The 13,466-nt window shown below is 49.7% G+C and overlaps 1 protein-coding gene across 1 annotated transcript in view; it reads right to left on the bottom strand.

Moving 5' to 3' along the window:
• Positions 1-12,023, bottom strand: part of LOC119110552 (uncharacterized) — a 33,304-nt gene extending 21,281 nt beyond the window's left edge. The window contains exon 1 of the mRNA XM_037234427.1: positions 11,931-12,023. The gene's annotated coding sequence lies outside the window, so the exon portion shown is untranslated. The remainder of the gene's footprint in view (positions 1-11,930) is intronic.
• Between the last annotated feature and the right edge of the window lie 1,443 nt (positions 12,024-13,466).

The following is a 13,466-nucleotide window of genomic DNA, read 5'->3' as shown; positions in this document are numbered from 1 at the left end:
TCGCTTGACATTTAACATAAAGCGCATATGTGGAACAACGGGAAGTCACGTTCCACCAAAGCTGAGGCGCTCGGACAAGGGAGTCTTTAACAGTGATGAGAGGCTACAGCAATTAGTTGAGTTGAGCCTGGTGTGTCAAGTTTCAGAGCACAGGCGAGGTGGATCAAAGCCGGGAGGCCGCTGGACGCATTCTCGATGGGTTCAAAGACTGTGATGACACGACCGAGCAAAGAACGCGGGAGCTTTAACAAATTAGGGACCCTGCTTCACAGCAGTTTTGTGGATGGGAGAGGCCGGGGGTGGGGGGGGAGAGGTAGACGTTAAAATGTTCCGAAAACCTGTTGGATTGTGGAGGTATTTCGAGGTTGCCCGCACCATACACAAAATGCCTGGTGACCTGATGTGACTTTGGCTTTGATCTCAGAGGCCACAGAAACCTTTGTATATCTTATTGAGAATCGCAACAAAGATAAGCCGCGTATAAGACGAAATATCCACCCGAAAGATGGGATAGCTAAAGTGGGATAGCTGAAGTGAGAAAACTTAAGTGGACAAAACAAATGTAAAGACAGGATGGCGAATCGTGGAAAGAATGCGTCGTGGCAAGGCCCAAACGCCCAAGTGCGATGATGGCGCGTTTGTCACCACCAACAGAAGGACGGCCAAGACGCGCACAATGCGGTCACGACGCACCGTAAAGCTTCCCTTCCTATAGTCACGAACAGCTGATGATCGTAATTCCTTTCCCTAGATCTTATATGCCGGGTTCCTTAAGGCTTTAATTCGATATCACCTCGGCACGTACCCAGCCTAACGACCTGTCCATCCAGAAGCAATTTTCTGCTGACGGACCAAAAGCGACGCATTTCTTCAAAGAGCTTCAGAGTGATCAGGCTCGATTGGCAGAGCATGGTCGTGCCTTGGCATGGATGTCGCACTTCGAGGCTCAGAAAACGCAGATTTTCCACGAAATACATGTGTGTCGTAACATCGATATCCTATAGCTTGCCGTGTTAAATCTCCAGCACTGCCACAGGTGCGGGCCGCCTCATCGTTTCATCCTGCTTCCTTGCAGCACCTCGCCTCACTAGCAGCGTGTTGCGGGTCGCCAGCTGTGGGTCGACCCCATGACTCATGCATTCAACGCGGAGCGCAAAACTATTTCACAGGCGGATAAAGGGGGTGTCAGGGACGGATCCGAGGGAAATTATTGGGGAAGTTAGCTCAGGTTTCAATCTGGGCGTTCCCGAACCGGCTGTCTGCTGGAAGCAAGGTGGTGTGCTATCCTAGCAGGCTGCGGATGTTGCCGAGGCGGATGGAACAGGCCAAGGGCCGGTGCCAGCTATATAAGTATGAGAAAATGCCTGATGCTAGGATTTGTAAGCACTTCAACACCGTACGAAGCGTGCGCAAACCCCCAGCAGCCTCGTATACCCAGCACTCGCCATTGATTTCGGATATCGCCAGAGGCGGATATGAGCATTACATATATGTTAGAAAGGCGACGGCTACTATTCACATTGTCAAACATCAGCCATAGTTAAATTGCGTGAGTATAGACCCCCCTATCTCAGGGAAACAGGAGAAAGCGGCTACCCGCACTGACTTCAAGCTTGAGAAATATCACCGGACGAAAACAGGTTTCAGCCCGCACAAACTGGCTGGGGGTGCAAAAAGCGGAGCCGCAGTTAACCGTTAAGGCGAGTACAATGTTCGTCAACGTTACTTAATGCGTAGTTTGTAGTGATTGCCGACGTAACAGTCAACGCTATACACCACGAAAAAACTAATATTAAGACTATTAATAAAAAAAATCAAAAAGGATGTTCACTGATAGATATTTCAATGCTGCATTTACAAACGAGGCTAAGATTCCTGATGTGTCTGAACCCCTTGACGCTCATCATTCGCAACAACCTATCCGAAGAAGTATACTGCTCTTGGGCTCGTGCACTGTTTTCATGCCAGCATCTTCCTTGCCGGCGAGCCCTGGGCGGCTAATGTTCAGCTGCACAGCGTGACAAGACACTTCCAACGAAGTGATAATGTTTTCTGATCCCTTAGATATCACTGACTTTCAAAAATGACAATCAAATTTACGACGTCATTGGAGTAATGTTAAGAGAGCTGCGCAGGTTGACCTTCAACAAACGCGTAATTTAAAAAAGCCTGAATAGATCTTGATATGAAATGCGTCAATAACGATGACCCCTCCTCACCCCCATCCGCGAACTGTTCAAACGTCGAACCGATGATCTCAGCCGCTTCCGCCGTAATGACAGAGGGCGAATGGGTCATCCTCGGAGCAGTCAGAGCCTGTGGCGCCCGTGGGGCGGTGCGCCGGCTGGACCCTGACAGGTTCCCCTCGGACCAGTCAGAGCCTGAGGCGCCCGTGGAACGGTGCGCCGGCTGGACCCTGACAGGTTCCCCTCGGACCAGTCAGGGACTGAGGCGCCCGTGGAACGGTGCGCCGGCTGGACCCTGACAGGTTCCCCTCGGACCAGCCAGAGCCTGAGGCGCCTGTGGAACGGTGCGCCGGCTGGACCCTGACAGGTTCCCCTCGGACCAGTCAGAGCCTGAGGCGCCCGTGGAGCGGTGCGCCGGCTGGACCCTGACAGGTTCCCCCCGGACCAGTCAGAGCCTGTGACGCCCGTGGAGCGGTGCGCCGGCTGGACCCTGACAGGTTCTCCCGGACCAGTCAGAGCCTGCGGCGCCCGTGGAGCGGTGCGCCGGCCGGATCCTGACAGGTCCCCCTCGGACCAGTCAGAGCCTGAGGCGCCCGTGGAGCGGTGAGCAGGCCGGAGCCGAAGTAATGGTTGGGCACAGTCGCCTCTTCCCAGCTCCAAGGAGATGACTGCCGACGCGGCTCCCGTACAGGGCTCAGCCCAGAGAGGGCCGGCCGGGGCTGCCCGAGCGCGGCCTGACCCGGTCCACCGGCACGTGCGGTCATCTCCGCGTCACTGCGGCGTCCGTCGGCGAGCGTCTCAAGCTTACAACACGGCACTAAAGCATACCACTAAGAAGCCGCTGCATCTGTGGGCTAGCTCCCCCGCTCGTGTCTGCATCACTACGGCTCCGTGCGACCTTTACGAACCGTTTGTCTAACCATTGCAAGCCCAGCCCTCATAGGAGGGCGCTGGCCTCCCCCCTCCCCCCCCCCCCCGACGGTGGCCAACTGCCTGCCCGGTGCCCTCAGCTGGGGAGGACTCCTCGGGAGGACAGTGTGATGAATGGGTGACAGTGGGGAGGCCAATGGCCTCCGCCAGCCCCGGCTGCTACTGGGACGCTTTGTGAGCTGAAATAAACCAGCTCGAACTTAATGCATTGAGCCAGTAGATTTGCAGGTTATGGTGACAGATCCACAAAACGATCAAAGGAGCGTTGATGCTCACACATTTTTCCAGACGTCTGGCCTGATTTGATGGATGAAATGGCGGATACTGCATTCAACGACTTCATCCTCGTTATATTTGCGACGAGATTCTGATAAAGACTAGACGGATGGTGCCACATGTAGCTATAGAAGACACTAATGCGCCACAAAATATGAAGCGTTTAAATCATGAGGTCGTTTGTCATGTGCGATCTATAGGCTTCCGCTTGTCATTAATAGTCAGCAGCAACGTCAGCCGATATGCCAGCTATATTTCATGGATTTGAGAGACCATTTATAGCTTGGATTCAAGGTTCTGTATCTCGCGCTAGCTGTTGTAACCTCTACATCCCTCTAAATGAAAGGGCTGAGACAATGCCGATCGCGGATGGAAAACAGTCGGTGACTAATTTCTATGCTTCTGGAGGATTGCATACACGATGAATGCAGTGTCGGAAGCTGGCATGGCCTGCTACATGTCAAATGGGGTCAGATGGACCAAACATGTTGTGCATAGATCACGCCATTATCTCAAACGATGCCAGGTGAGCTTGGCCAACTGCAAGAAATATCGGTCAGCGAGAGAGAGAGAGAGAGAGAGAGAGAGAGAGAGAGAGAGAGAGAGAGAGAGAGAGAGAGAGAGAGAGAGAGAGGGAGAGAGAGAGAGAGAGAGAGAGAGAGAGAGAGAGAGAGAGAGAGAGAGAGAGAGAGAGAGAGAGAGGAGAGAGAGAGAGAGGAGAGAGAGAGAGAGAGAGAGAGAGAGAGAGAGAGAGAGAGAGAGAGAGAGAGAGAGAGAGAGAGAGAGAGAGAGAGAGAGAGAGAGAGAGAGAGAGAGAGAGAGAGAGAGAGAGAGAGAGAGAGAGAGAGAGAGAGAGAGAGAGAGAGAGAGAGAGAGAGAGAGAGAGAGAGAGAGGCTGAATACTTGGAGCATATCACAAAAATATTCTGCAGTGAATACACAGGACTAGGTGTTATAGCATATGAACGAAGAGAATTGACCTGACCAAGAAATCGGTGGTAGACATTGAACTCGGACCACCAGAATTACCTAAAACGCGATTTACAGACAACACAAGGTCTCTGGCACGACTCTAGACATTGAAAAAAGAACAAAAATGACCTAACACGTGTCAATAATCATATTGTGTACATTCAATGTAAATGAAAAGGAACAACAGGCAGTCGGCGTTATGCCGTCCATTGGTTGTAAGTCTTTGATAACGCCCACTAGATGGTAATGCTGTTATGGCAACAAAGCCGCACGCGTATGTTACCAGTTGAATGAAACCGAAGGTCAGACCCTAGTCATTGTTTCAGGGCTGGTTTGAAATTTCTGATGTGGATTGATTATAAAATTGCGTGCTAGCCTTGCAAAACAAAAGGCGAGACCAGTTTTACGTTGATAAGAGAAAAATGCAAATACAGCAGGCTTCAGGCATCGGCTAAAGGAACATCTTGCAGACGTTCGCTTGCGTCGACTCGACGCCTATTGTGACACATGTCGTGTGGCGGCTTAACAGCATCCCAAATTCTTTAAAAAAACTCTAACTTTCTGGAATCGAGCTGCTTTTGGTTACCTGAAGTCGCGCCGAGACTAAAATTAATCACTCAATCCACATCAGAAATTATAAGTCAAGCCCAAGCACAGTGATAAGTTCCTGGCCTTTGGTTTCATTCGTTGGGTAGTCTGCACGCGGTTGTCTCGCAATTCGAACATCATTGCATCGTGTTTCCGTTACCATCAATAGAGCGTTATGTCTTGACCACAATCTCTCGACTATAATGCGGCATTGGCCGACTCCATTGCATGTGGCTTCTTATGAAGTGCATTCTGAATATGTTTGACCTGACCATGGTACGGCACAAAGACTGCCAAACAATGCTGAAGGAAGCATGTGTTCGTGTGCGTTTGAAAATGTGACTGGTGAGGAAAAAGTCTTACAGCCCATCAATAGCCGGCGGCCGAGAGCTTGTTTTTCCTTTTGACTCGAGTTAAATGTCTAAAATAAATCGTTGGCATGCTTTCGATCATCCTATTTCTATTACAATAAGACAATTCAGTTAGATTAGGCGTAAAATACAAAAAGTTTTATTAACGCTGCAAACGCTAAATCATCTCATTTCAGGCATGGCGGCGCCCACAACGCTGCTAGTGGCTAGCCGATCAGTTTGGACGCCCCGACGAATTCACTGCTTTCGTGGTGACGAGGCTTTGAGGCTGACGATGGGTGACGGAGTTTGAGACACACGCTGAAGCCTAATGATCTATTCACACGGCCTTTTTAGGCGCATCCGACACGTTTCAAACGCGAGTCGAAAGCAGGTGACGTCATGAGCAGAAGTGTGACGTGTAATGCATACCGGAGGGTGCTCAGTCTGAGATGCAAAGTGGCTTGCTCGTTGCAGTGTAAGTCAAACCTAAGGCCCAAATGTCCGCTTCAATCGTCTTGAACATTGATTGATACAAGAAAGCTGCAACGGATAAGCTACCGAAAATCGTTTACAAATATGACGAAAATATGTCACATGCTAGGCATTTACACATGCAGCTCAGCTCATTGGGATCCTCTTAACAAAAAACTGCATAGCGTGACGAAGCGGGAGAAAGGGGAACGGCAAAAATCGAGTGTGCGGTGGAGATAGCTGTCGAAAAGCATGACGCGTTTAGCAAAGGTATGAGGGAGGCAGATGCACGGATAAAGCCCAGGGTCAGGGTTGTTTTCAATTCGCACGTGCGTACGAGCTAAAAAATGTGAACAGACCTTAATTCGCCAGCTTTCTATTCAACTGAATGTTCTGTGCAGCCCGTTCGGATAAAATTACAAGCCCCTTAAAGTTCAGACGAAGACATTTAAGCTATACAGTGTGCGGAACAAATCCTTTGACAGCTGCCGGTATGCAAGTAAAACAAATACTGTTGAGAAAATTAATGCTTTTAGCAATCGTGATCAAGCGGCCCGACGAAATGTTAAGGCAGAAGCAGCTATTTTAAAAGCAATATCTGGGTTACTGTGGAAAAAAATTTGAGAAAACTGACATGTGCGACCATACATTTCCGATACAGTCGTGCAAGACCTCGACGAAGAGACAATTACCCATTACCTATTAACGGGAGGGTTCTCAAAAGTGGCACAGATGATTTGAAATAAGTATTAGCGTCAACATTAAAAGCTTAAGTGGCATGCATCGAGTAGTTCAAAAGCTATTTTAGAAAACCTCCGGCAGCTTCTGATGCGCCTGAACCGGTGCTTCATAGCTAACGATGGCGTTAAGGGACCTTCAAATTTTAGAGAGTAGCGGCAAGCATGTGTGTTGAAATGACTCTCCTTACAGCGACACAACACCTTTAATTGTTATTATCATCAACGATAATAAAAAACGAAGCATAAAATTTGACCCACACATTAAGACATGTCGCAGAACGAATTGTTCACCATCTCCGTACACACTACAAGGCACTTACAATGCGTACGAAAAAAGACTTTTCTTGCGAATTTTTACCGCCACATTATTGTGTGACCCCGATTCGCAAAAATTGTATGTTTATCAGCTGAATATGAGCCGTAGGAATGGATATTACAGTTGTAAAAGTAGAACAAATTTATTTATGTAGATAAGGCAGCAGAAATGGCCCCTATCCCTTGGAAAAAAGCAGGAGAATGGAGATACACATGCGTTGATACTTCTGCAACATGACTTATCGAAACAAATAGCAGAAGTGAATTCAAAATTTTATGACTCAATATTTTGAATTCACTTCTGCTATTCGTTTTGATGTAGGCATGTTATATCACCGCATCTATATCTCCTTTCTCCTAGTTTTTGCTCTGAGAAATAAGGCTATTACTACCGTTTTATCTTAATGAATAATATTCCTCGCAAATACACTTAACAACTTGCGGAACTTATTTCAGGGTAATTCCTATATGCTTAAAGGATATCAGTGTCTCTGCGTGTGCCTGCCAGCGTCTGAAAATGCTCCCTAACATTCTCGGCATGCTGTCAGAAAAAAAACCGTTAAAAAGCCTTTAATGGTATCACTGACACAGCAGCTTATCGTCTCATCCCAACATTACTAGGTAAGTAAAATGTTCGAACCAAAGAGCAGTAACAATATCTCCCAAGCAATCCCCTTATAAACAACTCCACAACTCCGCACCTCCCGTTTGGACGCCAAATAACACGGAGCTCACCTATCGGCTGTCCGAATCATGGACGGTTAAACCGAAAGACAGCATCTGCACGGCCGCAATAAAACAGCCAGCACACAGGAAAACACAACTCTCCCCTTTTACGACCTCAGGACAAACTGGCAACGCCCATCCCCACACCAACTCGACGGGAAATTTGGCTAGCGTTGACGATGACGCAGATCAACTTTGTTCTCGCCTGTTTGCAGAGCATGGCGCTCTTAGCCTGGGCTTACTCAGCGGCGCGGCGCGCCACGCGGGCGCGCGCGTCGTGGTCGGCGGATTACAGATGCGCCGTTGACCGCCGCGCCCCCTGTGTACCGCCAGGGGTGCGCGAGTATGCACGTGGCGCGGGATTAGCAATATTCCCCGGCGCCTCGCTGTACAAATGTTTGTCCTGCGGGCTAGCCACGGCGAGCTGCGGGAGGCGACTCCCCTCCCCGGCGTTCGCGGCGGCCGGAATTGGTGCTGCCATCGGTTACCGGGTCAGAGGTCATGTGTGGTCCCCGGCCGGTGTTTTTGTCCGCGTTTTGGGACGCAGCGGGGGCGAGACAGGGGCAGAGAGGGTCGAGGTCGCACTGATCACTATCCAAACTCACCGGCATCAGCCAGGCCGGAAAAGGTGGCTCAAACCTGAGCACAGCGTCTCATTTTGTGAACAACCTGAACAACGCGCTAACGCTGACGAGTAATACATCGTACGGATTGGCGCCCGGTTTCCGATCTGCAAACTACCTGAGGCCACTCAGCTTGTACGCATTAGTCGCGTTATGTTGCGACGTGAACTTAAATCAATCGACTATCAACCTGTATGCATCTAAAAGCACAATCAAACGCGACGCTAGTGAAAATGTAAAAATGTACCAGAATGGTATTGTCCCTGGTTGAGAACAAAACTCTGGAGCTGGGGATATGATACGCTTTGCATGCTTCAGAAACATCATTCTTGGCACTACTCATAAGATAAACCAGTAGACGGTAAAAAACCCCTTAGCATACGCCACCGCCGCCCGCCTGGGCGTCTTCTCCTTTTTTGTGGGACAGACGGTATTATCAGATTTTGTGCGACCTGGCGGGATTACGGACTTTCGCGTGACCTGGCGAGATTGCGTGTGCATCTCCAAGTCCCGCGGATGCCGACACCAGCACAGCGGGGCAAGATCGCAGCTTTTCCGCAGAAAGGCGCCAGACCCAGAGCCATGGGCCGTGCCAAGGGCTTACCGGCCAGCAGTGCCGCTCAGCGGCGTTGCGTTCACGTCAGGCAACTGCTGTCGGGTCAAAACGAGCTGGACAGCAGCGCGGTAGCCTGGTGTTCTCCCAGCAATCACCAATGCAGCGTCTTTAAAGAGGATATTGCATACGCAGCTGCCAGCTCCACTGGCCTAAGCCTGGCAGCGCCTATACATTCCGTCGCCTGTTGCGCCGTTGAGCACGGCCTGTTGCTCGAAACCATATTTACGGCGAAAAGACATGCGATTAGCGAGGACTTGGGCTCGGATACCAGAAAATGTCAACGAGTCGCTGCTAGAATGAACGGCAAATTAATGTAAAGCTTGACATATTATTTTTCCATCTGTTGTCAAAGTTGTGCACGTTGATCGTGTTCATACACGAACATTGCTGTGGGGTCTGACAGATTCCTCAACACGTCTCAGCATTACAGATCGTCTATATCACAGCAATCACTTCATGCTAAGCTACGCAAGCTCTTTAACGTCTAGCAAGGCTCCAAGTCGAGCATCATAAGCGGTCTTGCCTAACGAGCGCGTAATGCGCCACGTAAGCGCACCTTCCTGGCACTGCCCCACGATGTCACGCGCCCGATGTGGCCCTGACGCCGGGGTGCCTTCGGTATCGGCTCGAAATGCCTCACCAGCTTCCACAGCCAACTTCGTCTGCAGTGTGGAGTGACTCGTGGTCCGCCTCTGAGGGAATGTAGTACAGGCTACGCCGCCAGACATTTGTTTTGCTCACAGGTTTATGGGTCTCGGGAACACTATGTTTATGTACCCCAAGGATCTCAGTTTATGAATCTCGGGAGTCATTGGCTAATACACGTCGAGGGGCTCACTTTGTGGGCTCAGACTCTGGTTATGAGGCCACTGAATCTTAGAACAAACAGAAAGTGAGCAAATGCCGTGCGAAGTAATATTGTTCGCGTTGCAGGGATAACAAACATGTGCTATGAAATTGTTTAATCAAAAGTTCCCCATACGAGTCAAAGGATCTCAGATAAGAGCACCCGCAGGGAGTGAAGTGGTCCGACACAACAATACCAGTTCACGATTTACCTGAATAAAAATCATGGGTGTTTTCTGTGTTATACTGTGGAGCAATCGGCTTCATTTATAGCTCGCACTTAAGCCATCACAAGGGAATGCAATAGTACATGTAAAGTCAAACTATGGTAATAAGCCCACAGAACAGAGTAAGAGAAGGTTGATACAATAAGGCGAGAATTCAGTGAAATTTGTGGAAGGTAGGGTGCCGTGTGTTATGTGTAAATCCAACGGCACATAGACTAAGTATAACTTTTGTAGATTAGTCAAATCCTCAGACCTCTATTTGAACTAGCGATTTTTGCATAATTGTGCCATCGGTGTTCTTACTCATATCTATCAAAATGCATTCTATGCTCAAGCCGACGTGGTCCATGTGGTATGCCGATGCGGTCAATGTGGTATGACGTTTATGGTCCACGCACGGTTAGAACGATTGTTTTGTGAACTTTGTGACCAAAGTTCCTTCGCGACAGATTGCGTGACTGCTTTTTTATAAGAAAGATCTCCCGAGTCAAGCCGGACTCGATGTGCTGTAACACCCACCCCATCTGGGACGTCCAAGCCCACCCTTAACGCATTACGGTGCACTAGCCAGTGCGTCTCTTGCATCTGTTCTGTGGTGCGGTACCAACCAGCGCACTTGGTGGACGCTGCACTGGAAGCAAACGAGTGCTGTGGCGACTGTCACCAGCCCTCCTCATGCTCAAGATCTAATACAAATCACTGGCTCATCTTATGTTTTGGATGACAAAGTAAAAGTACTGAGCGACCGCACCCAAGCATCGCAGAAGCTGTTTGGAATAAACTTCAAGGGTGGCCAAGCCTCTTTGAGTAGACCATAGCGTACGATTGTAGCGGTCCTCATGGTGATGAATGCTGCCACATTAGCGGCTTCAAGTATCGCCGCGTAGGCCCTACAACGTCCACCAACAATATCCACTCATTGCATATTGTTTTCATCGCATTTTCTCATCAATGGCCTTTAACTAAAACCTTATGACATCATGTATTTGATCGGTTATATGATGTCTGATCCCGAAGGCGATTAACAGCGCGACTGTCATGACTCGCACTTCTCGACATCCATGGTGACAGCTTGGAGAGGCACTCACCTGATTTTGCCACGCGCATTGGGCAGGTAAATTGTCATAACGGTTTTGTTTGCATGAACAATACAACTTAGCTAATTTGTACATATAAACAGATGTGCCTCATCGCACAGATGCTAACTTCGGCTTTCGCTGCTCCAGTCGAAACCACACCTAACCAGCTGACAAACGTATAAACATGTGTATTTTCGTACCGGTAATCAGACAGCATTGGAAGATACTAGACATAGCTATTTCTAAGGTTTCTTATTTGTGACTGAGGGATAAGATCAAGGACTTTCTGCACTGACAATGGGTTAGAGCATATGTATTTATCTCCATATATTCGCAGCGTAATAACATGCCATGACACAAACGATATCACTCTGCAATATGTTAAGCAAAACAGCCTATGGGTACCTGGCCCGCTGGACTGGAAAGCCACCATACCTGGGTGGTGGGTACAGAATCCAAGCGACAGGATCTATTTAGGATGTCCTCAGAATTCAAGACAAGCATATCGGGGAGATGTGGTTTTAGAACTGTCCCTTCTACCACATGCTCGTTATCAGTTTAACCATTCCTGGCTAGGCATTTTTATATAAACCTGCATATTCTCTGCCAAGTAATCGTAAATATGACAAAACAATATTTATTTCCTATTGAAGACATGTTAAGTACAGCACATGAACACCAAAAATTACATATTTTATTGGCAACCTTAAAAAACATGTTAAAATATATTCAGAAAAGTACATAAGCACCATAAACTAAATATTTAAACTGCCACTTAACCCTGACTCTCACAACACACCATCTGTGGGGCAGACACCCAGACTGCACGGTCTCTCAGAGGCCACTGATCACGGCCGGCCCACGCTGCCCTTCGGCACTCCAATTTACTATTCAACGCCGTTGCTGGGTTCCAGCCCCTGCGTCTGTTGTTCGGCGCGTCTGCTGACCGGCGTCCGGGCGCGCGCGGTGCCCGTAGCCTCACCTGTACGGGGGTCTGGCGAGTCGCAGAGGTGGCCGCGCGGGTCGGCTGTCTGCTGCCAGCACGGCGCGATACGGGCGGACTGGGCGCCGCCGGTGTTGCCGTGCTTTTAACGGCGGCCCGCGCGCAGGCAGCGGCCGCGCCGCCCCCGCCCCCGCCCTCCGCAGGCCACTCGACACCCACTCATCGTCCGCGGCGAACGCACCGCGCACGCGCGGGGCCTGAGGGGGACGCGCCGCACGCGCGTAGGGTTTGAGAGGAGCGCACGACGCCCGCTCAGCGTGTGTGGGGCTTCGCCAAAACTGCGAAGGCGGGAATTTCAAGCCAGCGCTCAGGAAAGAGAGAGAAGAGAGAGACGAGAGAGAGAGAGAGAGAGAGAGAGAGAGAGAGAGAGAGAGAGAGAGAGAGAGAGAAGAGAGAGAGAGAGAGAGAGAGAGAGGGTGGAAGAGTTGATTCGGGAGACCAAACCATCACCATAGGGGCCTCACCACAAACACCCGGAGAAGCGGGGGGGGGGGGGCGCAGGGGGATTAAAAGCGGCTTTTAAGGTAAAAACCCCGTCCCCCAAACAAACTCCACCTAGCGACAGCCCTGACCTTCGTCCTAAATCGACCTAAACCTGAAGTGACCAAAACAACATGTTTGCTCAAGCATCGTCGAAAGAACCGGCCAGAATGGGTCACGGAAGTTAAAGGCATGTGTAAAAGATGCGCAATATTATCAAAATACAGAGTGCTAAGCATTTCAATCAACATATTTCCGTCTCACGTACAGTCTCTACGCGTATGTCGTAAGAAACAGCAAGTTAACACTGCGCATCATGCGGCAACCCTCTTTGGTTAACTTCTCCGTCAGAACTTCGATTTCTTGAACAAGATACTGAAACGCCCTCCTTCTTCACTAACTTTTCCCTCAGAGCTTTAACTTCTTGAACAAGACACTGGAGCATGTGAGACCCCTGCTTCGAATCCTGGCAGACACTCTACGGGAACATATCGCCTTGCCGCTTGTGTCATGCGAAGCGTTAGTGCTCTGAGCATTCGATGGTCGAAGACAACAAATGTATGGCGTTCCGCGCCAGACAGGATTCTTGCTCCGCCGCCGCATCTCCATGCCATGCGACGAGGCATTGCAACAGAGCGTCGCGCTGTTGCACCGTCATCAAGATGCTACAGATTCGGCGGTGGTGCTTCGCTGATTGGGGCAAGGCATGCTCATCACATTTTTGTTGGCGGAGTTTGGGAAAAGCGCCATTTCGTTCAAGCCACGGCTGGTGTGGTTCACGCTGTGTTTGAGGTAAACCTGGAGGCGTTTGGAAGATCTGACGGTGACATCCTTCTCGCTAACTTTAGTTGTGCTCCATCAGGGCGACGGGTGAAGTTGCCCCAACTGTGACATGGGCAAGCGTTAGGCGTCGATAGTTTCGTGCTTGTAGGCATGCCTGCTTGTGTCGCGACCACCAGGTTAGCTAAGGTATTGTAAAGAAGATAGTCTAGCTGGCACACGATACCATTGTTGCAGCTGACTTTCAGTCTATTG

Source organism: Pollicipes pollicipes, unplaced genomic scaffold (genome assembly GCF_011947565.3).
Source record: "Pollicipes pollicipes isolate AB1234 unplaced genomic scaffold, Ppol_2.1 Scaffold_7231;HRSCAF=8579_pilon_pilon_pilon, whole genome shotgun sequence".
In the NCBI taxonomy this organism is placed as follows: Eukaryota; Metazoa; Arthropoda; class Thecostraca; order Pollicipedomorpha; family Pollicipedidae; genus Pollicipes; species Pollicipes pollicipes.
The sequence above is the reverse complement of the archived record's forward strand: the minus strand, read 5'-3'. Positions and strand labels throughout refer to the sequence as shown.